This window comes from Orbicella franksi, chromosome 1 (genome assembly GCF_964199315.1).
Source record: "Orbicella franksi chromosome 1, jaOrbFran1.1, whole genome shotgun sequence".
Taxonomy (NCBI): Eukaryota; Metazoa; Cnidaria; class Anthozoa; order Scleractinia; family Merulinidae; genus Orbicella; species Orbicella franksi.
Genome location: NC_138145.1, coordinates 41,264,295 through 41,292,148, shown reverse-complemented (window position 1 = coordinate 41,292,148; position 27,854 = coordinate 41,264,295). Strand labels below are relative to the sequence as shown.

Sequence of the window (27,854 nt, the reverse complement as noted above, 5' to 3'; positions counted from 1 at the left end):
TTTTAACGGATTTGGTAATTTGCATATTTCTTTTAAATAAAAGCATATTTTGCCAAAAGAACTACCCAGTAGTTTTTGCCATGCCCTAGCCTATCTACTATAAAAATATGAGCGAAATCGAATTTTCGACCCTTGCCGAGTTATTTTCCATATTTATGGACAGGGACTCTTAAAAAGAATGAAGGCATGACTAGTCAGGCATTTTACTGAAGCTTACAGTGGGTACCCTTTATTAAAAAGCATTTTCACATCAAACTAAATTCAAACGGTAGAAAAGAGGAAAAAGAATTAAAGAATAAAAACGGAGTCCCCCGACTGGCTTCGAGCGTATATATGCCCTTCCGGCCGCACAGCAGGTCAGATGCGTAACCCATTGGGCTACCGAGGGACTCCTTGAAAAGGTTAGAAAATTTGTTAGCTAAATACGTGAAACAAAAATATAGGAGTTACTGGGAAACTAATTTTGCTTTAACCAATATGGATTAAGAAATATTTTCAGACCTAAAAGAGATTAGCGTCTGTATAACTTATAGCTACTCTAAGGATTTCCGTTCTTCTAACAATAGTAACTCGCCATCTTAGCAAACCTTTTTTAGCGCCTAATGCTTAAGCTAAAGTTTAGTCCTGTAAAATATTAAGTCCAATAAAAATAAAATAAAGTTTAAATAATTTTTCATTTTAATGAAGCCTTTTTCAAGTCACTTGCGGAAAAGCGCCACAGTTGAAAAACGGCGCCACACTTGGATAAATCCACCTCACCTGGAATAATGGGGCACGCTTGGATAAATGCACCACACTTAAGAAAATGCGGCAACCTTGGAAAAATGCGCCACACTTAAGAAAATGCGGAACTATTGCAAAAATGCGCCACACCTAAGAAAATGCGGCGCACCTGGAAATATGCACCAAACTTAAGAAAATGCGGCACACTTGGAAAAGTGCAACACACTTAAGAAAATGCGGAACACTTGAAAAACTGCGCCACATTTAAGAAAATGCGGCAAACTTGGAAAAATGCGCCACACTTGAGAGAATGCGGCACACTTAAGAAATTGCGGTACACTTGGAAAAATGCGCCACACTTAAGAAAATGCAAAACACTTGGAAAAATGCGCCAATATTAAGAAAATACAGTACGTTTCGAAAAATGCGCTACACTAAAGAAAATGCGGCACACGTGGAAAAGTGCGCCACACTTAAGAAAATGCAGCACTATTGAAAAAATGCGCCATACTTAAAAAAATGCGGCACACTTGGAAAAATGCGCCACATTTAAGAAAATACGGCACCCTTGCAGAAATGGGCTAAATTTAAGAAAATTCTGCACGCTTGAAAAAATGCGCCACACTTAAGAAAATGCGGCACACTTGGAAAAATGCGCCAAAATTAAGAAAATGCGGCACACTTGGAAAAATGCGCTACACTTAAGAAAATGCGGAACTATTCGAAAAATGCGCCACACCTAAGAAAATGCGGAAAACTTGAAAAAATGCGCCACACTTAAGAAAATGCGCCACACTTAAAAAAATGCGTCACACTTGAGAATATGAGGCATACTTAAAAACATGCGGTACACTTGGAAAAATGCGCCGCACTTAAAAAAATACAGAACACTTGTAAAAATGCGCCAATATTAAGAAAATACAGTACGATTGGAAAAATGCGCCACTTTTAAGAAAATGTCGCACACTTTAAAAAATGGGCCACACTTAACAAAATGCGGCACACTTGGAAAAATGCGCTAAACTTACGAAAATGCGGGACACAAAAAAATGCGCCACACTTAAGAAAGTGCGGCGCACTTGGAAAAATGCGCCAAAGTTAAGAAAATGCGGCACACTTGAAAAAGTGCGTTACACTTAAAAAAATGCGGCGCACTTCAAAAAAATGCGCAACACTTAAGAAAATGCGGCACACTTAAAATAGTGCGCCACCCTCAAGAAAATGCGGCACATTTGCAGAAATGGCCTAAACTTAAGAAAATTCTGCACACTTAGAAAAATGCGCCACACTTAAGAAAATGCGGAACACTTGAAAAAATATGCCACACTGAACAAAATGCGGCATACTTGGAAAAATGCACCACACTTAAGAGAATGCGCACACTTCGAAAAATGCATCACACTTGAAAAAACTACGGCACACTTAGAAAAATGCGTCACACTTAAGAAAATGCGGCACACTTAAAATAGTGCGCCACCCTCAAGAAAATGCGGCACATTTGCAGAAATGGCCTAAACTTAAGAAAATTCTGCACACTTAGAAAAATGCGCCACACTTAAGAAAATGCGGCACACTTAGAAAAATGCGCCACAATTAACAAAATGCGACACACTTGGAAAAATGCGAGACTATTGGCAAAATGCGCCACACCTAAAAAAATGCAGCGCACTTGGAAATATGCGCCACACTTAAGAAAATGCGGCACACTTGGAAAAATGCGCCACACTTGAGAAAATGCGGAACACTTAAGAAAATGCGGTACACTTGGAAAAATACGCCACACTTAAGAAAATGTGAAACACTTGGAAAAATGCGTCACCATTAAGAAAATGCAGTACGTTTGAAAAAATATGCCACACTTAAGAAAATGCTGCACACTTGAAAAAATGCGCCATAGTTAAGAAAATGCGGCACACTTAGTAAAATGCGCCACACTTAAGAAAATGCCGCACACTTGGAAATTGCGTCACACTTAAGGAAACGGAGCGCACTTGGAAAAATGCGCCACACTTAAGAAAATGTTACACTTGAAAAGTTCGCCACAATTAAGAGAATGGGGCACATTTGGAGAAATGCGCCACACTCAAGGAAATTGAGCACACTTGGAAAAATGCGCCACACTGAACAAAATGCGGGATACTTGGAAAAATGCCTCACACTTAAGAACATGTGGCACACTTGGAAAAAGGCGCCATAATTAAGAAATTGCGGCACACTTGGAAAAATGCGCCACACTTAAGAATATGCAACACACTTAAAAAAAGCGCCACACTTAAGGAAATGCGGCACACTTGGAAAAATGCGCCACACTTAAGAAAATTCTGCACAACTGGAAAAATGGCTAATTTCGTGAAAGGAATGCTGTTCGGATGAGAGCAGCCGTTTCTTTGGGAGAGCGTTGCGTGACATCCCAAAAAACGGCTGCAGAGAAGACTAAAGAAAATGCGGAACACTTGAAAAAATATGCCACACTGAACAAAATGCGGCATACTTGGAAAAATGCACCACACTTAAGAGAATGCGCACACTTCGAAAAATGCATCACACTTGAAAAAACTACGGCACACTTAGAAAAATGCGTCACACTTAAGAAAATGCGGCACACTTAAAATAGTGCGCCACCCTCAAGAAAATGCGGCACATTTGCAGAAATGGCCTAAACTTAAGAAAATTCTGCACACTTAGAAAAATGCGCCACACTTAAGAAAATGCGGCACACTTAGAAAAATGCGCCACAATTAACAAAATGCGACACACTTGGAAAAATGCGAGACTATTGGCAAAATGCGCCACACCTAAAAAAATGCAGCGCACTTGGAAATATGCGCCACACTTAAGAAAATGCGGCACACTTGGAAAAATGCGCCACACTTGAGAAAATGCGGAACACTTAAGAAAATGCGGTACACTTGGAAAAATATGCCACACTTAAGAAAATGTGGAACACTTGGAAAAATGCGTCACCATTAAGAAAATGCAGTACGTTTGAAAAAATATGCCACACTTAAGAAAATGCTGCACACTTGAAAAAATGCGCCATAGTTAAGAAAATGCGGCACACTTAGTAAAATGCGCCACACTTAAGAAAATGCCGCACACTTGGAAATTGCGTCACACTTAAGGAAACGGAGCGCACTTGGAAAAATGCGCCACACTTAAGAAAATGTTACACTTGAAAAGTTCGCCACAATTAAGAGAATGGGGCACATTTGGAGAAATGCGCCACACTCAAGGAAATTGAGCACACTTGGAAAAATGCGCCACACTGAACAAAATGCGGGATACTTGGAAAAATGCCTCACACTTAAGAACATGTGGCACACTTGGAAAAAGGCGCCATAATTAAGAAATTGCGGCACACTTGGAAAAATGCGCCACACTTAAGAATATGCAACACACTTAAAAAAAGCGCCACACTTAAGGAAATGCGGCACACTTGGAAAAATGCGCCACACTTAAGAAAATTCTGCACAACTGGAAAAATGGCTAATTTCGTGAAAGGAATGCTGTTCGGATGAGAGCAGCCGTTTCTTTGGGAGAGCGTTGCGTGACATCCCAAAAAACGGCTGCAGAGGAGACTAAAGAAAATGCGGAACACTTGAAAAAATATGCCACACTTGAAAAAACTACGGCACACTTAGAAAAATGCACCACACTTAAGAGAATGCGCACACTTCGAAAAATACGCCAACCTTAAGAAAATGCGGCACTATTGGAAAAATGCGCCAGACTTAAGAAAATGCCGCAAACTTTAAAAAAATGCGCCACACTTAAGTAAATGCGGCACACTTGCAGAAATGGACTAAACTTAAGAAAATTCTGCACACGTGGAAAAATACGCAACACTTAAGAAAATGCGGCACACTTAGAAAAATGCGCCAACATTAAGAATATGCGGCACACTTCGAAAAATGGGCCAAAGTTAACAAAATGCGGCACACTTGGAAAAATGCGTTACACGTAAAAAAATGCGGAACACTTCCAAGAAATGCACCACACGTAAGAAAATGCGGGACACTTGGAAAAGTTTGCCAAACTTAAGAAAATGCGGCACATTTCTAGAAATGAGTAGACTTAAGAAAATTCTGCACACCTGGAAAGATGCGCCACACTTAAAAAAATGCGGCACACTTGGAAAAATGCGCCCCAATTAAGAAAATGCGGCACTATTGAAAAAATGCGCCGCACTTAAGAAAATGTGGAAGTATTGGAAAAATGCGCCACACCTAAGAAAATTCGGCAAACTTGGAAATATGCGCCACACTTAAGAAAATGGGGGACACTTGGAAAAGCGCGCCACATTTAAGAAAATGCGGAACTGTTAAAAAAATGCACCAAACTTAAGATAATGCGGCACACTTGAAAAAATGCGCCACACTTAAGAAAATGCGGCACACTTGGAAAAATTCGCCACATTTAGGAAAATGCGGCACACTTAAAAAAATGCACCACACTTAAGAAAATGCGGCACACTTGGAAAAATTCGCCACACTTAAAAAATGCAGTACACTTGAAAAAAATGCGCCACGCTTAAGAAAATGCAGCACACTTAAAAAAAATGAGCCACCCTGAAGAAAATGCGTCACACTTAAAAAAATGCGGGACACTTGGAAAAATGCACCACACTTAAAAAAAATACGGCACACTTAGAAAAATGCGTCACACTTAAGAAAACGCGGCACACTAAGAAAAATGCGGTACACTTGGAAAAATGCACCACTCCTAAGAAAATGCGGCAGCGTTGGAAAAATGCGCCAAACTTAAAGAAACGCGGCACACCTGGAAAAATGCGCCACCATTAAGAAAATGGAGCACACTTGGAAAAGTGCGCCACACTTAAGAAAATCCGGGACACTTAAAAAAAATGCGCCACACTTAAGAAAATGCGCCACACTTGGAAAAATGCGCAGCACTTAAGAAAATGCGGCAAACTTGGAAAACTGCGCCACACTTAAAAAAATGCGGAAAACTTGGAAAAATACGCCACACCTAAGAAAATTCGGCAAACTTGGAAACGTGGGCCACACTTAAGAAAATGGGGGACACTTGGAAAAGCGCGCCACATTTAAGAAAATGCGGAACTGTTGAAAAAATGCGCCAAACCTAAGATAATGCGGCACACTGGGAAAAATGCGCTACACTTAAAAAAATGCGGCACACTTGAAAAAATGCGCGACCCTTAAGAAAATGCGGCACACTTGGAAAAACTCGCCGCATTTAAGAGAATGCGGCACACTTGGAAAAATATGCCACACTTAAGAAAATGCGGCATACTTGGAAAAATGTGCGACACTTAAGAAAATAGGGCACATTTGGGAAAATGCACCACACTTAAGAAAATGCGCACAGTTGGAAAAATGCGTCAAACTTGAAAAAATTACGGCACACTTAGAAAAATGCGTCACACTTAAGAAAATGCGGCACACTTGGAAAAGTTTGCCAAACTTAAGAAAATGCGGCACTTTTGAAGAAATGGGTAAACTTAAGTAAATTCTGCACATCTGGAAAGATGCCCCACACTTAAGAAAATGCGGCAAATTGGAAAAATGCGCCACAATTAAGAAAATGCGGCACACTTGGAAAAATGCGCCGCACTTAAGAAAATGCAGAACTACTGAAAAAAAGCGCCACACCTAAGAAAATTCGGCAAACTTGGAAATATGCGCCACACTTAAGAACATGCAATACACTTGGAAAAATGCAGCACACTTGAAAAAATGCGCCACACTGAAAAAAATGCGTCACACTTGGAAAAGTGCGTCACACTTAAGAAAATCCAGGACACTTCAAAAAAATGCGCCGCACTTAAGAAAATGCGGCAAATTTAGAAAAATGGGCAACACTTAAGGAAATTGAGCACACTTGAGAAAATTCAGCACATTGAAAAAAGTGCGGCACACTTGGAAAAATTCGCCAGACTTAAGAAAATGCACCACACTTAAAAAAATGCGCCACACTAAAGCAAACGCGGCACACTTAAAAAAATGCGCCAGAATTAAGAAAATGCAGCACACTTGGAAAAATGCCCCATACTTAAGAAAATTCGGCACACTTGAAAAAATGCGCCACACCTAAGAAAATGCGGCAAACTTGGAAAAATACGCCACATTTAAGTAAATGCAGCACAATCGGAAAAATGCGCCACTCTTAATAAAATGCGACACAAATTGTAAAAATGCGCCACACTTAAGAAAATGCAGCACACGTAAAAAAATGAGCCACACTGAAAAAAATGCGACACACTTGGAAAAATGCGCCACACTTAAAAGCATGCGACACCCTTGGAAAAAGTTGCCACACTTAAGAAAATGCGGCACACTTGGAAAATTGCGCAACACTTAAGAAAATGGAGCACACTGGGAAAAATGCGTCACACTTAGAAAAAACGGCACAGTTAGAAAAATGCGCCACTCTTAAGAAAATGCGGCACAGTTAGAAAAATGCCGGCACATGGAAATATGCGCCACACTTAACAAAATGCGGCACACTTGCAGAAATGGGCTACAGTTAAGAAAATTCTGCACACTTGGAAAAATGCGGCACACTTAAGAATATGCGGCACACTTGGAAAAATGCGCAAAATTGAGAAAATGCGCCACACTTGGACAAATGCGCCACACTTAAGAAAATGCGGAACTATTGGAAAAATGCGCCACACCCAAGAAAATGCGGCGCACTTGCAAATATGTGTCACACTTAAGAAAATGCGGCACACTTTGAAAAGTGCGCCACACTTAAGAAAATGCGGAAAACTTGAAAAAATTCGCCACACTTCAGAAAATACGGCACACTTTGATAAATGCGCCACACTTGAGAAAATGCGGCACACTTAAGAAAGTGCGGTACACTTGGAAAAATGCTCCACACTTAAGAAAACACAGAACACTTGGAAAAATGCGACACCATTAAGAAAATGTAGTACGTTGGGAAAAATGCTCCACACTTAAGAAAATGCCGCACACTTGCAAAAATGCGCCACACTGAATCGAAGAAAATGCGGCACACTTGGAAAAATGCGGCATATTCAACAAAATGCTGCACACTTGAAAAAATGGGCCACACTTAAGAAAATGCGGCACATTTGGAAAAATGCGCCACACTGAAAAAAATTGGGCACATTTGAAAAAATGCGCTACACTTCAAAAAAGGCGGCACACTTGAAAAAAATGCGCCACAGTTAAAATATTGCGACACACTTGGAAAAATGTGCCACATATAAGAAAATGCGGCACACTTGGAAAAATGCGCCACACTTAAGAAAATGGAGCACACTTAGAAAAATGCGTCTCACTTTAAAAAATACGGCACACTTACAAAAAATGCGCCACACTTAAGAAAATGGGGCACACTTAGAAAAATGCGGCACACATGGAAAACTGCGCCACACTTAAGAAAATGCGGTACCCTTGCAGAAATGTTCTAATGTTAAGAAAATTCTGCACATTTGGAAAAATGCGCCACACTTAAGAAAATGGGGCACACTTGCAAAAATGTGCAAAATTAAGAAAATGCGGGGCACTTGGAAAAGTGCGCCACACTTAAGAAAATCCGGCACACTTCAAAAAATTGCACCACACTTAAGAAAATGCGGAACACTTGGAAAAATGGGGCACACTTCGATAAATGCACCTCAGTTGGAAAAATGGGGCACACTTCATTAAATGTGCGACAATTAAAAAAAAAGCAAAACACTTTGAAAAAATGCGCCACACTTAAAAAGATGGAGGGGCAGAGTGGAAGCAACCCAAAGAGCAGGGACAAGATTGGTTAGATTATTTTTTTATTATTACTTTTTTCAATAAAAGTTATGGATAAGAGAGAGAATTTTTATTTCAATAAAATATTGTTATCTTTCCACCCGTGTTGTTTTACTTTGCAAACCAACCACTTTGAGTGAACCAGATAAACTCACCAAGAATAAGCCAAGTTCGGGAAAAGTCTTGATAAAACGTTGCAGTACCATCAACACTTAGTTTTAGTAAACTGTTCGTTTCTTATGTCAAAGTACGCCACAGATACGTCTTTTTAGTACTTTATACGAATGAAATATATTTAGAGAATTTGTACCGAATTGTTTTAAAGTCTAACTTAAAAAAAAGATAAATATATATTGATTCAATTGAGGTTTTGAGCTACTGTACTGTATTTAAATTCTAAGCTTTCGCCGTTCTACGGCATTATCAGGGATGCCGTAGAGCGGCGAAAGCTTTGAATTAAAATACAGTACAGTAGCTCAAGGCCTCTATTGAATCAATATATTTACCTATTCCGAAATGCTACTGAAGGACAACTTCAAACGTTTATTCTGACTTAAAATTTAAACATATCTGTGGCGTACATTGGAACAGAAACAAACCCTTTACTAAAACCAGTCTGGAATCGTACCGCTTAGTTTTAACAAGACCTCAGTTACTGTAAAAATAAGAGTTTCATTCCCAAGTTGGACATATCAATTCTCCTTACTAATTGCCCCAAGTTATTTGATCTTTGCTTTGCGAATTTGGTAGTATGTCAAGAGAATATCCCGAGTTGATTATTTTCAAATATCTTAATACTGTAAGGAGAAATAACATGCTCATCACTCTTGGGACTGCTTCAGAGTACGTTTCCCAAAACCTCTCCAATGAAAGAATGGTTTCTAAATAATCGCTGAAAAACCCGAGAAAATTCACAACCGTGTACAGATTATTTTATTGATGCTTTGCCGGCTTATAATTTGCTTTCAAGACAGAAAGAAATGGCTCTGAAATATATTTGTTGTATGCACGGGAACTACATCAACTCCAGCGTATTTAAAGTGTATTTACAATTCTATATTTTCCGATCATACAACATCAAGAAATTCATTCAAGGGAACCGTGAAGCTGTAAGCAAAGCTGTAATTCTAATTCTGCTTAACACAACTGGTTTGAAATCATAAGAAAACATGCAAATTTCTGCATGCTGTTTGCACGTAACGAGTAAATTTTTGCATATTAACTGATCAAAATTATAATAGTTTTAACTTTTGCTATTAAATCGCTGTTATCTCCATCTTGTAGATGTTTCTTAAGGAGTTATTCCGCTTTAGCGGAGGATCTAAACTCCTGTAAATGTACTTGCATTTCTCATCTTGAGTGACATTATTACGTTCTTTTCGTAACACAAGATAAATCAGTCACGCAATAGTAAACATCCGTTGTTTTAGAAAATGATATTTACAGACTTCTTTGTTTAGAGAATGTAGAGCAAAAGCGAACATTTCGAAAAACAAAAGAACATTGTGTTGCGATCTTGAATGTGCATTTCGTTTAAGATTTTAATGACATCTGAAGGTATATTGGCGGAGAAGAGAGGAAATGCTTTGAGAAGCGTACCCATCAAGGTTTACAGTAACTGGAGATAAAGTCAAACCAACCCAAAGGCGACCATCTGTGTACTTTGCCAAACCAAGGTGGTCCTTTAGAGAGGTTTGATTGTGTTCAATACTTCAGACATGCAATGTACTGTACCAAGATTTTTCTTCAGTGACTTTTAAATATTTTTATCTTTTAATAATTTTTTTTTTCAAAATGTCGTATGTATGATACGGAAGTTCAACAGATCAACGCCAATACATCATGTCGCACTCAGTTTAAACTTTTGGTCAGTCAATCAGCCAATCACAGTCCATTGTTAAGTGAGTGAGTCAGCCAGTCAGTCGACAGTTCCTCGGCAGTCAATCAGTCAGTCAGTTAACAGTGCATCAGTCAATCCATCAGCAGTCAATCAGTCATTCAGAAAGTCATGAGTAAGTCAATCACAGTTAGTGATTCAGTTTGTCAGTCAGCAGTCTGTCCGCAGTCAATCAGTCAGTCCCCTAGCAGTCCATCAGTGAGTCAGTCAACAGTCCTGAAAAAGTCAGTCACTCAGTTATGAGTCAATCATTCAGTCAGTCAGCGAGTCAGTCAGTCAGTCAGTCAGTCAGCCAGTCATTCAGTCAGTCAGTCAGTCAGTCAGTCAGTCAGTCATTCAGTCATTCAGTCAGTCGGTCATTCAGTCAGTCAGTCATTCAGTCAGTCAGTCAGTCAGTCAGTCAGTCAGTCAGTCAAGAGTCAATCAGTCAGTCAGTCAAAAAGTCAGTCCTGAGTAAATTAGTGAGTCAGTTAGTCATGAGTCCATCAGTCAATTTTCTTTGACGGTGAAAACGCAATCTAATTCTGAAAAAACAAATCTTACTTTTGAACATCAATTTTGGTAGCAGAAGATAAATTTAACAATTTCATGGACGATTGGTTTAAAATAGTGTGATTTAATAGCTTTTCCTACTTACTGTCTAAATAATCAAGGCACAAACTGCATGTCTGAAGTCAAATAATCAGAGCGGAACTTGGCTTATTAAAGAGTTTTGTTTACCCGGTTGACCCAAGAGTTGGATTGCAAAATAGAACATGCAGCCCTTCTAAAGATCATTGCTTGAAGATTTAGTCCACGTCCTCCCTGTTGGCATCTGATCTGGAAAAGAAAGAAAGCGTATTTGTCAGGCTAAGAAATAATTTTATAGAAGTTTTTATAATTGAATGGTTTAGTGCAAGACTGACGTAAGTGACTTTTTTGGGTGAAAAATGATTTTTTTGTTCAAAAGCGCCCGAATTTTTGCGTGTCGTCTTCAATTGAGTAGAAGAGCATAGCCCCGTACATTTTTTAGCTGGTTTGCGCTTTGTCTTCGGAAAAAAAGAAACAAACATTAGGACAACGGTGACTTCAAAACAATAATACAGGGCCGCATAACGAAATGGATGAACATGGGCCTTAAAGAAAGATGAGCCTATAACTTGACAGTTACAGTAAAGGTAATATAACCCCCACGGCTAGCGTTGGACCTAAAAGCAAACCCTAACCCTTGGCCTAGGGTTAGCATTTAGTGTTAGGGTTACCGTTTTAGTGCTAGAGTTTAAGGTTAAGGCTAGGGTTAAGGCTAGGGCTAGGGCTAGGGCCAGGGCCAGGGCCAGGGTTTAGTGTTAGAGTCTCGATACACTTTGTGCTAAGGTTAGTTCTATTTTGGTGCTAGCCTAGGGAAAATAATAAAACAAGAAAACGCTTCATTTCATGAACACAGCATGATCGTGAATCTAAATAAAGTCAACGACCAGTGTCTATTACTGGTGGTTACCTATCTTCTGAGAGTGATACGTTTTGCAATCAGTGAAAACATGAAACTCGTTTAGCACAAAAACGAGTTCGGCTTGCATTCTTTCAAAAAAAAAAGTGAAAATCACTAGCGAAATGCGACATTTCATAGGTGCCACTGCGATGAGGTAAAACGTTTTGAAATGCAATGTGCTATAACAGCGCAGCTTGCCATTACTTTGACTGCGTGACGAACAACAAATACCTTATAAAACATATTTCGTGACATGTTGCCACAAGGAATTAACGCTTGACATTCGAAGAAAGACGATTTTTCCGAATTACAGTACTTGAACGGCTGAATCAATCTGAAATTGCTCCGTCTCTGCGATAATTAAATACCCTGTATATTTGTGAAAACATTGAACTGAATCTAAGCGGGAAAACCGAAAACAAAGGGAAAATATATAGCAAAAGGAATGGCATATTTAAAGAACAAAGACTTACACTGTTGTCTCTTTCTCTCGCCATCTTCTAACCTCACAAACGAATCATTCCATTGGGATTCCATGATAATAAAGGCAAGCGATCGAAAGCCGCTAGTCCATAATATGATTGGCATTTGTTAGCCCCAGTTCCCGAAAGGTCAACTGTCACACTGTAATACAACAATGGTCAACAATCGCGACTTTGGATCAATCATTTCTCTTACATGAAAACATCGGCCATTTACTCCTGGAAAGAATCGGGGCTTAGGGCTATTTTTGTCTAAATGAAGTAATACATTAGTTTTCTCAGTGAAAAAATATCTTTGCCGTCGATTCTGTTTCAATTAATATTCCGTCGGCTGAGCGAAATGTAAGTTTGTGACGTTTTCCATTGCCGACTGAGATCGACTGACAAGACCTATCGAGATGCATTAAAGATTATTATGGGATATCCCTGAGCAACTTCAACACGGCAAGGCCTACGGGCCGACTAAACAGATTTTTTAAGACTAAAAGCACTTCTATATTTCCAAACGTTCTGCACAGCAACATTTGGCAAATGGGCCACTTCTCGTCATCGACTCGTTTTTTTGCATGAGAAGTGCTTTCAAACTCCTCGCCTGGCTTCAGTGTGCCTTCGATCGCTTAGCGATCTTGGAACAGGAACACATCTCGCTTCTTTGAGATATTCTAGTGACTAACGGGTTTCCGGACTTAATGAAGTCCTTCCACCGCCAGGCGGGCGCAAATATGTGTCATAAAGCAGACTTCATGCAACAGGTGAGGTTTCAACTTGTCTGATAGAAAGCTTGACGTTGTCTTGCGCGCCAAAATAATGCAAATGCAAGCTTACGTCACAACGTAGTTGAAGAAATTCATTTCCAGATCCCGTCTTTGAGCGAGTAAACTTTCCACTTTGTTTTGTACATCAGGCGAAAAAAACAAGGAATACAAACACAGGGCAATGTTTTCCTATTACGCTGGAGACCACATGCAAAAATTCGGGCGCTTTTGAACAAAAAAATCACTTTTCACACGAAAAAGTCACTTACGTCAGTCTTGCACTAAGCCATTCAATTATTACCATGTACTTAACAGTTAAGGGGGTCGCACAGGACGGGGTCTCCGGCTCGGTTCACGAGTAGAAAAAATAGTGAATTACAGATCATGGATATAGAAATGTCATTTTCCCGAATCAAGAAAATAAGCAAGCAAGGTACTCTTGGTAAATTTGTAATAAGGTAATAACTTGCTCTTACGCTCTAAAGAGTGTTACTACTGTAGGTCATATGACATTTTTGAAAATCAAGAGAAGGACATCAAGGAAAGCTCTCTGTTACTTGGTAGTTGCAGACGCTTTACAAAACGTTACAATAATTATACAGAGGTCACATTTGATGTTTTCAGTCTTAATAAATCTTCTGGAGGACTTTCATCTCAAAATCACATAGAATAGAGTAATGAAATCACGAATATCGGTTGATACTGTAAGTTCTTCACGGGTCACGCAAAACCTTCAAGTCACTGATCATGAAGAATAATTTACTAAATTCACATTTCATGGAAAGTAAAATCATCACAAGAATACCCCTGTACGGCCCTCAGTTAACTAAGAGGGAATTTAGTCAACACAATGTTGATGTCTTGTTAACAAAATCTCAAATAGTCTGTGAATCAGTCAACTAAGAGGTCAGTTAGTCAGTCTGCCTACCTGCCTGCCTGCCTGCCTGCCTGTCTGTCTGTCTGTCTGTGTGTCTGTGTGTGCAATTCTGCAAATCATGCTATCTGTTAGTATATTCAGTTGCCAGTTTTCAGTCAGGCAGTTAGTCACTCAATCACCTTGTTTGCTCTTTACATTTGCTTAACAAAGTGTCCAAGGGAGGCACTCATTGCTACGTATTTCATCGCCATAGAAGTTCACCTGGTCAGTATGTCATATAGTCTACATATCAGTTTATCACTGAGTTAACCTGTTAGCCAGTTTGTTTGCCAATCAATCACCATGCCAGTTCTACTTGCTGATTTGTTATCTTAAACAATTAAATGTACACAGGCAATGAATAAATCAGTTCAGAGACCAACCAGAAGTTTAACAGGATATTTTGTCAATAATATTTATTGGGATATAGTTATAGTGTGTTTACTGAAACCGGGGCCACCCAGACAATGAAAACCAATCAGATGGCAGAACTGAAACAATAGATTCCAACATTTTCAAATCCAGCCAATCAAATGTCTGGTTCAAAACAATGAAATCTGAACTTGTTCATTGTGGTGCTTACAGCACTATTGTCAAGCTCAAGCTGTTAGTACTTTCATGTTAGAAAATATTTTGTTGCTTTACTTTAGATTTTACATTGACAAGTGTGATAAACTCATTAGATTGACGGTTTTCTACTGTGAACGTGCAGCCACACAAAATGTCACTTGTACAGTTGTTGTTTAAAATCCTAGAATAACAGATTTTGACATTTTTTTACAGAATAAATTCCGCTCCTGTTGTCTGTGGATGTTTCTAGTTTTACACAGCTTTCGGTTATTTACCACGCACTTCTCGGAAAAACCATCGCCTTCACTGTCTCAGCGGCTGTAAATTTCAGAGTTTGAACTCCCTTTCTGGGTTATCAGTGTATTGAAATAATATCTTCATGGAAAATTCAAACGAATTTTTTTTTTCGGCAGCGTAGTATCAAAGCCTCAGCGAGTAAAATCACTCGGGCAAAAGCAAAAGACAATAGCACTAAACCTCCCCTGGATGGAAAAATCGAAGATATTGTGAACAAAGAATTCAGGTTACAAGTCCATTTTTGTATCAAGTCAACTTTTCATTTCTACTGCTTGAAGTTTGCTTTCAGCTCCTTCCAGTTACATCGAAAATAATCCCTTTCCAATTTGTACATATTTTCGAACCTGTACACATGCGAAACTACTCAGAGGCCATTTGAAGGGTTTCTTTTAAACAGCAGCGACAATATTCAAACCCTACACCAAACACTCTGGTGGCGATATATATTTATGAGTGACACGCTTAAGCAGCTTTTCTTTCCATGTATTTTCTAAACCAAACAACCCATAGGAAGCTGGGCAGCGTATAATTCTCCTTACGTGTAAATCTGCAAGCACGTGAAACTACTAACGGTTTGAGCTTAACAATTTATTAATTGCATACGTGTAAACATCACAAGGAACAAGTTGAGATTTCATTGTTTTGTACCAGACATTTGATTGGCTGGATTTGAAAATACAGTTGAACCTCTGGTTGCGACCACCTCTCATAAGCGACCACCTTTCCTCAGCGGTCAGTTTTTCAAAATACCAAAAGTTTTCAAGTCAACTCATTATAATTCGAAACTCTTGTAAGCGACCACCTCTTGTAAGCGACCGCGACCACTTTGAGAGCTAAAAGTTTGAAATTTTCTGTGTTTTTAACCTCCCGTTAGCGACCACTTGACAGATACATGTAATAGAGTGGAAATTAGATAATTAGGTCTTGTAACATTATCGTATTCCTTGCTAGTACAAAAATTGAAATTTCTCAGTGAGAAAAACCGAACTTTTTTCTCGAAATTGAGTTTTCATACGAATAAAACATGGCATCGGCGTTGGCGCATGGGGTAAGTCTTGGCAGTTACCATATGCCTATGAGGAAAACTTTTGACCCAATATGGTCCAAGCTCTCGTAAGCGACCACCTTCCATAAGCGACCGTCTAGGCTTGACATTTTGGGTGGTCGCTTATTGGAGGTTTGACTGTAGGACATTTGATTGGCTGGATTTGAAAATGTTGGAATCTATTGTTTCAGTTCTGCCATCTGATTGGTTTTCACTGTCTGGGTGGCCCCGGTTTCAATAAATGCACTGTAACATACCTAAGTGCATTGTTGAGTTATACATATATACAAGTAAGCATGTCATGGGAACTTCAAAGAACACAAGAGAAGCACATAGAAAACAACAAGTTGATGCACTTCACAAGTGTACTTAAAAAAGTGCTAATCTGTCTTTCTGCCAGTCCATCAACCAGCCAATCAACCTCTCAATTAGCCAGTCAATTAGTTAATCATTTAAATGGATTAAAGCCCAGTTTCTAGTTCATCATTGTAATTAAAAATGGATTGCAAAAGAGAAATTCAGCGCAATTTCAAGGTTACCCCAGGTGAAAAAGGCCGCAGTGGAAAAGAGAAGACAATTTGTAAATTAACACTTATGAGAAAGAATTTCAAGGTTGGACATCTTTCTTGCCACTAAATGAAAGATATATTTTAATTCAAATGTAAAAAAAAAAACATTGTAATTTTGAGTCGTGAAAATTTTGCTGAAAAAAAATGTGTGAGTGGAATAATGATTTTGAGTGAAGATTTTTGCAGGTCATGAAAACCCCCCCTGAAAAATGGCATAACTGTTACAATAAGAATGCTACAAAGCAGTATTAACTTGATTAATCAAGAGTAATATACTGTAAACACTGGTGGATAAGCCGCACTTGCAGATAAGCCGCACCCCAAGTTTGGGAACTCAAATTTCGGGAAAAAAAAGTTTTTGCAAAGAAATCAAAATACTTCACACGTGGAGCTTGAGAAAGTTATTTACATGTACATTTCTTGATTTATTGATGTAAACCGGCATAAACTCACAAACATTGAAACCAGAGAATACTTCAAACTGAAACCCTCACCTATAATTTTAGTTTTGCAATAGTATGGACATGATGTCTACCAACTTTGACATATGTTTGATCTTTCTATGGTATGTTTTGCTTTTAAACCAGTGATTTTTTCATTCCTGTCAGTTTTTCAATAGAATTTTACATACAACAAGAAGAGTGTGAACGCATTCATTCGTTCGTTCATAGCTTAGTAGCCAGGCATTTTACCAGGAAATGGAGTATTGGACACAAGTAGCTCTCGAAGCTTTCTTTGTTGACACGTAAACAGCTTTGTGGTGGAATGGAGATGCCCTACCAAGCGCAGTGTTTCCGCCAGAGCGCGCCATTGCGGGAATCCCGCGTTAGAATCAGAAATAGCCCCCAGAAAAACGAAAAAAGGGCCAATTTGGCCCTTTCCTTTTACAAGACTACAGGCATAATATTTTAAAGCCATCCCAGGGCTTGAAATTATGATAGATACGGTCGCCAATGCAACTGACATTTCGTCCTTGGCGACCAAAAACGGGTCGGTACATTTCGCTGACCCCTAGTCCATGGACTACCCCGATGGACCTGGTCGATGGAATACTTAAATGGACTACCCATGGACTACCCTAAATGGACCACCCTGAAATCTGTGGCAAACATAAATTTAACAAAGCTAGATCCCGAACAAAAGATGTGATCGATCGACAAACACAATTACGGAACATTTGCGATGTAACAGATTTAATCCCCAACTGGACCTTTGTCACAAAATATTACAACCGAAATAGAGGAAATGAGTTGGTTTTCTTGTTCCCTGTTATGACGTAAAGAATTGGCTCACAAGTCAGAGATGAATGCGATTATATATGCCAAATTTCCACTTACCATCTAGCGTCCTTTTCATATTGTGAGCGACCGTGAGCGACTCGTGAGCGACTACTGCGCCTGCTAGCTACACTCATTTGGCCTGGGGGGAAGAAATACAAGATGGTGGTGTATGGGTGTACTGGGTTATGTGAATGTCGTGTGTTATCATGTAGGTATTAAACAAAAGAAAACTCGCTCAAATCCAATGTTTTGTGACAAAGGTCCAGATGTTAAGGTAGGAAACGTTTGAGGCTTAAATCGCAACTGTTCTGATCTGATTTTGTTCGGGATCGTTAAATCTGTTAAATCGCAAATGTTCCGTAGTGTGTTTGTCGATCGATCACATCTTCTGTTCGGGTTCTAGCATCATTAAATTTATGTCTCCCACAAATTTCACGGTGGTCCATTTAGGGTAGTCCATGGGTAGTCCATTCAAGTAGTCCATGGACCAGGTCCATCGGGGTAGTACATGGACTACCATGGGTCAGCGAAATGTACCGACCCACCAAAAACTCTTGTTTAGTCACCATAATATGGCATAATGGCGACTACATTTCTCTGTGTTGACGATCAATAACGGTTATTTTGTCACACATTATGTCCTTCTAGAAAATCATATTGAAGATAGTTGCTTCTGAAACATTCAACATAAGAAAGGAAGTCAATCTGTCCTTTTACTTTGCTGTATGGATTCTCTCATACTGGAAAACTGACCGTGTTTGAAATCGCACTATAATGCATTGCAAACTCTTGATCATTGACTACATCATGTATGCCTAAGGATTGTTCTCTTGTAATGCACGGATCCTTCATACTAGTATCTGATTCACAAGAAACTTTACTGAGTAGAAAAACTTCAAAAAGCACATACTAAATTTTATCATAGATCCTAATAAACTGCTTTATTTTCCTTGGTACCCTGATGCATTTTTTCCTTCTGTAGCTTTCAATTTATTGGCCCCTTCCCTAAAAAATTGGCCCCTAAAAAAGATCTTTAGGGGCCACTTTGGCCCTCAAGTAAAATTTTCTGGCTGAAACACTGCAAGCGATGTTTAGCTTCTCTAGACTGAGCTAGAATAGCGACCTTAAACTGGCTAAAAGATTTTTTACTGAAGGTTTCATGCGTTTAGCAGCAAGAACATAATGTAAGCTTGTAATTATGAACAAAAACGGCTCTTTTAGGAGACAACTGATATTATTTGTTTACTGAAGTTCTTATTAGTTTGCTTAACTGGCTTATAAATTTTCGATGGAAAGTATGAATTTGCGCAAATTTATGGCATGTTGTCCAGATGTTCTCGCCGATAAGCCACATCCACGATTTTTAAGGAAAATTTTGAGTAAAAAGGTGCGGCTTATCCGTTGGTGTTTACGATAATTGTAAATCACATTTATTAGTTTACCTGGATAACTGCTGCATTTAAATCCTGATTGCCAAGTTTCTGATCCACTTGGTTCCCTGTTTACATGTACATCTCATCTGGAAAACAAAATTTAGTTCTCGTTGTAATTCATATGTATTTAGTTTCCATTAAGTTCAAAATGCTAACTCCCCTAATGAAATGCCAATATAGCATAGAGAATTTATAGATTAAGGCAATGTCTCCTCAATGTTTTCTGAACTAAATGACATCGAATAGGGTTCACACTGATGTCAATAAATTTAACCCATTGACTCCCAGAGCTTTTTGCCAAAAATGCATGTTTTGGACATTCTGGAAGTTTTCAGCCTGGATATGGGCCACATTAGCTCCATTCTACTCAAAAAAGCATTTGCAAAATGACAGCATGCCGTTCTTTCCACTGACATCGCGTTTTTACAACACTTTTGCTCAGGTATGTACAGAAATCAGAATTTCGAGATAGTTTTGGGACGAGAAAGTGACCTATGTCTTTACGCTTTTTTAATTTTTTTTTTGTCACCTTTCCTTTTTCTCCTTTTCTTATCTCTTTGCTGCAGTGATTGACCATCTACTGGGCTTGCTTCCAGTTCAAAAATTTCTGAGAAATTTTGGAGTAGCTAAGTAGCCGGATTTTGGAGTAGCTAAATGTAGTCGCAGGAAATTGTGCCGCAAGTTTCTCACTCAAATTTCTGAGCATTTTCGTGCATATTTCAGGCTCCATTGAGCCGATCACTCTGATCTGGGTATCAGCGGAAAGATCTTTTCCTCCTGGCCTGCAGAACTTGAGTATAGATGATGCCAAATGGGGTCAAAGGTGATGATGTCAGAAGTGGAACAAAGGCTGACACTCGTCACAGCCCGTTATGGGTGGCACGAGAGTCAATGGGCTAAAGGGAGCATGCAAATTCCATTAGTCCAACTAAACCATTCTTGCACTGCTAAAGTTTGTCATTTTGATACAGCTGTATCTTGCAACTTACAACAAAAAAACAAAAAACACACAGACAGCCATAGTCTTCTTCAACATAAAGAGGGGAGGAGTACACAGTTACACAATTTTGCTGTACAAGCCATAATTATATATATGTATATCTAACAGTGACTTAGCATGGATTCTTGGTTCTCCTACATTCTAACAAAAGGAAAACAATCTTATTGAAAAATTTGCATGCAGGCATCGTTGGGATGTGTACATTTGTACAAATTCTGTTTTGCCAACTGTTTCTCCTCTTTGTACACAGATTCTTGAGTTTAATGATGGCAAGAATGAGACATGCTGCTTTTAATTTTCTTTAACTCTTTTTTCCCCAGTGGAACCTTGATTTACCAAACATCTATATAACAAAGTCCCTCGTATCACAAGCGATTTTCCTGGCCCCAGTAATAGTACAATATATGGAAAATAACAAAACCTTGTTTTAGCACACATTTTTTGCCAGTCCCTTGGCCTTTCATTGAATCAAGGTTACACTGTACCTTTCAAACAAGTACATGCACAGGATTGTTAAAAACTTAATAACTGCCAATAAGTTAAAGAATTCTCACAATCATTTTAGGAAAAGTCATGCAAAACTGACAAAAAAAACAAAAACAAAAAACATCTACATGGTTAATAGTCTCCTCCGCAGCCGTTTTTTGGGATGTCACGCATTGCGTTGCGTGACATCCCAAAAAACGGCTGCGGAGGAGACTACATGGTTAATTACTTGGCTTTCTCTTTCACAACTGATTGTGAATGGCTCTTTTTGTAAACCTTAGCACAGTGCTGGAATCAATTTTTACTACATAACAATTTGGTCAAAGCAATTATTATATAATATGTATACACAATGACTCAATCTGTAGAGCTCATACATGAGATAACAAGTGTGCTTTGCAATGCATTATGGGGCTATTTCTACAGTCTGGAGAAGCTATTATTGAAAGCAAAACATGTTTTAAAGCAAACATGGTCTGCAAACAAAATCTTCCTAAATAAAAGCCAACTCATTTTGGAGCTGTAGAATCATGTCCGATCATAATGTAACATAATACTCAGAAAACTTTCAAAATTTAGTTGCACAAGGTCCAATGACCTACTGTTAATTCTAGCACTGTTAACAACTTTTAACTACATTGTATTCATGCATGTAGTAGCATAAGTATCGTTTTGTTAGTAATAAGTTATCATATTGTACATGTAAGTAGTTTCATATTTCTTTAAGTCGTTTTAGTACTGTATTGTTAATAGTATAAGTATTAACATAACTTTATAAGTAGTATAGTATAAGTAGTATAGTTTAAGTAGTGTGTTGTAATTTGTTGTGCACGAAATATGTTATGTTAAAAAAATAATAATAAGTGATTAGAAATGGTCCCCAGATTAAGAAGCCTTCCCAAAGTCCTTGAGTTATGATCTTGAACACAGTACTTTACTCAAACAGTAACTTACTTTACCAAGGATTATAAATGGATACCAGCAGCCTACAGTGGAACCCTGTCAATATGGTCACCAACAGGCCATGAAAATTTGGCCGTATTAACGGGTTGACCGTATTAAAGGGGTAGGGTCAAATTTCACGACTGGTCTAAATTGAGTGACTTCTTAACAGAAGTAACGGATATTAATATCACAATTGCTCTTCTGAGCAACTGTTCTTTTATAAGCATCTGGAATGCAGATAGAATTTTTAAAAAATTGAAACTTCAATCAGTTCATGCAATATTTAGATTGGAAAGATGAACATACATGTAACCCTCACGTGGAGGATCACACTATATGAACTACTGATACTCCTAGGTTTTAGTGAAACAAGAAATCCTTGAACAAGAAATGAGCGAAATCTTTTTTTCAAGCCAGATTGACTGGACCGCTTTTGCAGAGACTGCCTCTGAACAGTCAAAAGTGCAAAGCAAACAAACACCCGAACACAACCCAACCAAACAAACAGATCGTTAGAAGCACAGACAGACGCCTGCACGCAATAATTATTATTAACAGACGCCACCCTGCCCAAACAACCAAACTGAATGAACAGTAGAGAAATGAATGCAAACAAATGCAAGCCCGAAACACCCTCAAACCAAACAAACAAACAAACAAACAGCCGAGACAACAGAAATCATCTGTATTATAAAATTTTAAATTTTAATAAAGCAGCAGGGCTCAAAATAACGGCCCGTCAACAAACAATGTCTGTCCAGACTGATTGGGGATTTGACTGGTCAATCTTTTGTCTTGCCAGTCATGTTTACCGGTCACATTCAGTCGTAATCAAAATGAAATAAATTAAAGGTTCCCTGCTGTTCAGTTATTTCAGTTGTCATCAGTATGTAGCGAGTCGCTGTGTATTGCGGAACTTTGATCTGAAATCCTGGGTGCAATGCAACTAGAACCATTGGTTACAATTCACTCGTTGAAGGCAGACAATGGAGTTTGCGCACACCCAAATAAAATGCCTGGCTACTTAGCTTTTCTTGATGAATACAACTTTTTCGATCAAGTTCTCACATGTACACCAGAAATCATTATATTTGGAGACGCCAGACAAATTTAATGTGTACGATAATGATATTTAACGTGTTACAGGTTAATCTTACAGACAGTGCACCTATTAATACACATCACAAGCTTGTTTTCATTTTGCCAGCGTAATTTATTTTTATTGTTGACAATGAGTGCTTTAAAGTGCTATAAGCTCTAAGCAACAACTTTTTTGGAAATATATAACGCCGTTTTGGTTCATGGTCCCGTTTTAAGAGTTATTTATCTTATAAATTTGACCAGCCAGAACCGATACGTGATCAAGCTAAAATGAATTTGGCCAGTCATTGTGCCCGAAGACTCTCCGGAAATTATTTTGCGCCCTGAGCAGAAAATACATGTATTTAGTGCTATGAGAGACAATGAAATCAACAGATACAACAAGCTGAACCAGTAGCAATGATAGCAAGAAAGGCTGCTACATGTATCTGAAAGTAACAAGCGTTGTTACACTCAGAAATTAATTGTGACGACCTACGTGTTTGAGGGTTGCTAAATGAGTTTTGATGTAAGCAAGTTCTTCTTTGTCTTTGTTAATTCCTCAGTGACTTTGAGCTCATCATGTATGTGTACAACATAATGCAGTATTACATACATGTGTACATATGTACTTTAGCTGACTTAAAGGTGGTGAACAGTGGCAGATATCTAGGGGAGGGGCCCAGGGCATCCGGGGCCCCCATTTTTTCGGGTAAAAAGAAAAATCACAGAGGGAAGAAAAGCCGGCGGGGAAAGCAAAACAAAACTACCCCCCCCCCCCCCCCTTTAGCTCAAGGTCTGGGTCTGCCACTGATGAAGACTAATTGTAAACATTCCTTGGAACGGAGTAGGCCTCAAGAGTTAGGGAAGCAAAAGTCTGGGAACAAAACTGAACAGACGTTAAACACTGTAGAAGTATATATATTTAACAAAGATAATGTTTCACACCTGAGCAAATGATATCATGAGCTTTTTCAGTCAAACTTCACAGCAGCCATTCTGGTATTTTCCATCTGAGGGTAGAATCTGAAATGAAATAAGTAAATAAAATATTGAAATTTATTCAGAATCAGAAAGAAATGTATTCACAAGGCAGCTGTTCTAAAGGCAGAGGAATACGCTTGTAAACAACAAAATGACTCAAAGTCAGTCAAGTGCTTTAATGACAGCTATGTGTATCACATGTGATCACTGATGGAAAATAAAGATTCAGTGAAAATTAGTAATATAAACTGACAGAGCATCAATCATTCCAAGAAATATGCCAGCACCGTTTTATTTCTTTGGTTATGTTTATTTCTCTGTCAAGTTCTTACATCAACTTGGTGAAATGTGTTGCAATTTAGAAAATTTATCTATACAGGTATGTGTTAATAAAAGAACGATGGCCATTTTTTGATTATTATTAAGGGACAGTGACAGTCCTGTGACTGAATTTTCATTTTAGAGGGATTTTAATAACCTTAATGTAATATTTTTTGACTAACAAAGCAAGGAGATTTGTCCACATGAAATCATTTTGAGGTCACAATATTTTAAATGACCTGTAACACATGCTGTGTTTCTGGACCTGCAGGGCTACAGCATGATCTTTGCAATTCACTAACTGTCCCAACTGAACAGCTAATTTTTCTTCCTCTGGACGGTATATTTCCACAGATGTTTGAATTTAATATGCTATTTGAAAGCCCAGGGGATGCATATTCTGCAGTTCATAACAATTTAGGGGGAAAGCCCCATGTTGTAGACCATGGCCTACCCTATGGCCTACCGGTGGTCAGATTTTTAAAAACATTACCAAAACATAAGTGAGAGTCAAACAAATAAGCTGGCATAAAATTATATCTCTCAGGGTCTCTTATATCCCTCTAAATAGGGGTACACTAAAAAGTCACTAACACGATTCTCAACATCAGAGGGAATGAAACAATGCAAACCTTACAGCACTCAGCCTTGAAACATCATATTTCTCACTGTCTTCGACGTCTTCCCCAGCCAAGCAATCAAATATAATGGCAGGTTAAGAGGCGGTATTATGTGATCGCTGGGAATATCCAGCAATTAATTAATTAACTAAACTTGGGATGTTTATTTTAAGATAAAAGAAAACAAAAAATAAACAGATTGTTCAATTTGTCAATTACTTTGTGTGATCTATCTCAGTTTTTGACACAATGTCCTGCAATACATATAGTATCCCAACGCAAATAAGCTTTCTAATGTACAGAGAACAACTTAATAATTAATACGCCGCTTGTGCTGATATGCCATCACACTTCAATTGGAAAAACAAGTTAAGTTTGTGAATTGTTCATGAAGGTGATGCCTGTATGTCCTGGGATGCATGTTACAAATTCAGTACTCTATATAGCACTAAACAGGTACTTAAAAAATTATCCTGGAACATACTGTTTTCGTTCTGTTATCTGCAGATGTTGTCCGATACAACACTGTTCATTACATGTTTACACTAGCACTCTACTATATGTTACAAACTGGCAGCCAGTATGGATCGTGGAGCCGCCATTTTGGATAATCTCAGCGACCACATAATATTGGCCCTTTCCCTTCCTCTTAACCTGCTGTTATGATTGATTGCTTGGCTGGGGAAGCGAGATGTCGAGAGGACAGTGAGAAATAGGTTGTTTCAAGGCTGTGTGCTGCAAGATGTGCATTGTTTCGTTCCCGCTGCCATTGAGAATTGTGTTAGTGACTTTTCAGTATACCGCTATTAGAGGGATATAATTTTATGCCAGCTTACTGGTTTGATTCTTACTGATGTTTTGTTAATGTTTTTAAAAATCTGACCACCTGTAGGCCATAGGGTAGGCCATACCCACACTTTGTCCACACCCCTTTAAAAAGCAAAGCAAAACCAATTTTTTTTAACCTGAAAACCAGTTGACATGACATGCAAAAAAGGGAATTCCCGAGAAACATTGTCTGAAAACTGAGCCCAACCAATCCACTCCAAACTTATTCACCAATTCTGACACGGGTTCCCTAACAAGTAAAATGTGGAAATGGTTAAATGACAAAATGGCGTAAAGGTGTAAAGGCGAAATGGCAAAATGGCAAAATGGTGAAATGAAAAATTGACAAAGTGACGAAATGGCAAAATGGCACCCCAGCTAGGCCTGCTACAAGACAAGTACATTGTTCATCTTCAAGTGCATGCAGTCTCTGTTAGAGGTGGAGTGAAATGGGAAAATGGGGAATAACGAAATGGTGAAATGGCAAAATGAGATAAATTATGCAAAAATGACAAAGTGGCAAAATGGTGAAATAACAATGGTGAAAATAGAACAAATCAACATATATGCAAATTTCAGTGGAACAAAATTATCATTTTGTCATTTTGTCATTTTGTCATGTCGCCATTTCACATTCACACTGGAGCATCATTCACGCCAACAGGCTAACCAGAGTGACATTCAGGCTGACTCAAAACTGGAGTGCAGACTTTCACTACCACAAAAACTATAGCCCACAAGCAGACTCACCTTTGAAATGTGAGGCTGCTTGAAGGCTATTACAATTAGTCTGAAAACTCCTGTTTATGGTCAGCACTAGATAATGTAAAAAACATGATATAAACTTATGAAGTCTGTAGTCTGCAGTCTGCATTTTTACCCTCAGTCTGCATTTACCCCTAGTCTACATTTACCCTTAGTCTGCAGTCTGCGTTTTTAGACAAACAATTCATCTGAGAAAAATTACTCACCTTCCAAGACAGATATAGCCATTCTATTTATACGATCTTACTACCCATACTCGCGGAAATACTGAAGATACCACGGGTGGAGGGGGGCGGCAACACTCGCGAATACTGTGGCAGGGGGGTACTGAAAATCACAACATACATGATGATGTTTCATACAGAACGAAGTTGAAGAAGCTAGCTGGGACCCGATCAAAATGGGAAGAAATAGACATTAATACAGTTAACAATCTAAACAAATCAAATATATTTAGTTTGTCCATAAAGCTTACCTGCAAACCGAGTTCAATCGCTCGCCATTAAAGCTGTCCAGCTCCCAGCGAGGTTCTTCCCTGAATATACAACAGGTACACTGTGATAAGCAGAAAGTCCTCCATACGAACAAAGCATGGCAGCGATACAATGAAAGGCGTTAAATACAGAGTAAGTAGGAAAAAATTAACCTTTTAGTCTGCCTTTTTTCAACCTCGTTCAACAACAACATGGACGAACGGCAGATAATTCATGGTAGGCCACATATAATCGCCTTCCCCTTTACTCCTTAAATGCTAACCGCTAGCAAACAGCAGTAATTAAATGTTAACCGTAAGCAAACAGTAGTAAATAAATGCCAACTGCAAGTAAACACCATATTTAAATGCTAACCGCAGGCAAACGGCAGTAAATACAAGCAAACTGCAGGGAGACTATATGGGTGGCCTACCATGAACTATATCTACGAACTGTTTTTCCAAAGAATGCTGGGAGAGTTCACTCACCTCGCGCGTTACCCGCGCGAGTTGTTCGTGACAATATTCGCGCGTTAAGGGCCCATCAACTGATTTATGCGCGCGCTCGCGCGGGTTGCTAAGGAGGTGAAATTTCACTTCCGGCTGCACACGTCAGCCTGAGCGAAGAAAATAAAAATAACTCAATAACTTCCAAATTCGCTCACATTTTAGATGTTTTTCTTTGTGTTTCACAAAATGCAAAGTAAGAAAAGTATAAGCAAAGAAAAAATAAGAGAAAGACGGAAAAACAAGAGCAATAGAAAGAGAAAAACTTACTCCGTGTGGCTTTGTTTGATCTTACCGAAGTGAGCTGGTAGTGTAAATTGCGCACGCGCTGATAGGGTAACTTCCAATACATATCGGGTGCACTTCCGGTTTCTTTAAATGCTAAAAGAAACGCGGTTTTTCCTTAAATCCAGCCTTTTTTCGACAGATTTCGATTAAAGCCAACGTTGGAAACATAGCTATGCATTTCTTTTTCAAAATCATACTTCTTCAGAAAATTACGAACTTTTTAATATTTTGAAATTCTCTCAAAATCTGACCTTTTATAAATGAAACAAAATCTATGCATAGCGTAATGAGGATTTAAATTAAAATATTAAATCAATGAAAAAAATTCCGATAAAGTAATTTGCCTGGGAGCCTTTGCGTTTTTTC

At 38.7% G+C, this 27,854-nt stretch overlaps 1 long non-coding RNA gene across 1 annotated transcript; it reads right to left on the bottom strand.

Moving 5' to 3' along the window:
• Positions 1–8,246: 8,246 nt before the first annotated feature.
• LOC145462765 (uncharacterized) lies at positions 8,247–26,757 on the bottom strand. Its single transcript, XR_014041258.1, has 4 exons — positions 26,697–26,757; positions 23,652–23,729; positions 19,202–19,278; positions 8,247–11,196 (listed from the first exon to the last, which is right to left on the bottom strand). It is a non-coding gene; the product is annotated as an uncharacterized LOC145462765 (long non-coding RNA).
• Between the last annotated feature and the right edge of the window lie 1,097 nt (positions 26,758–27,854).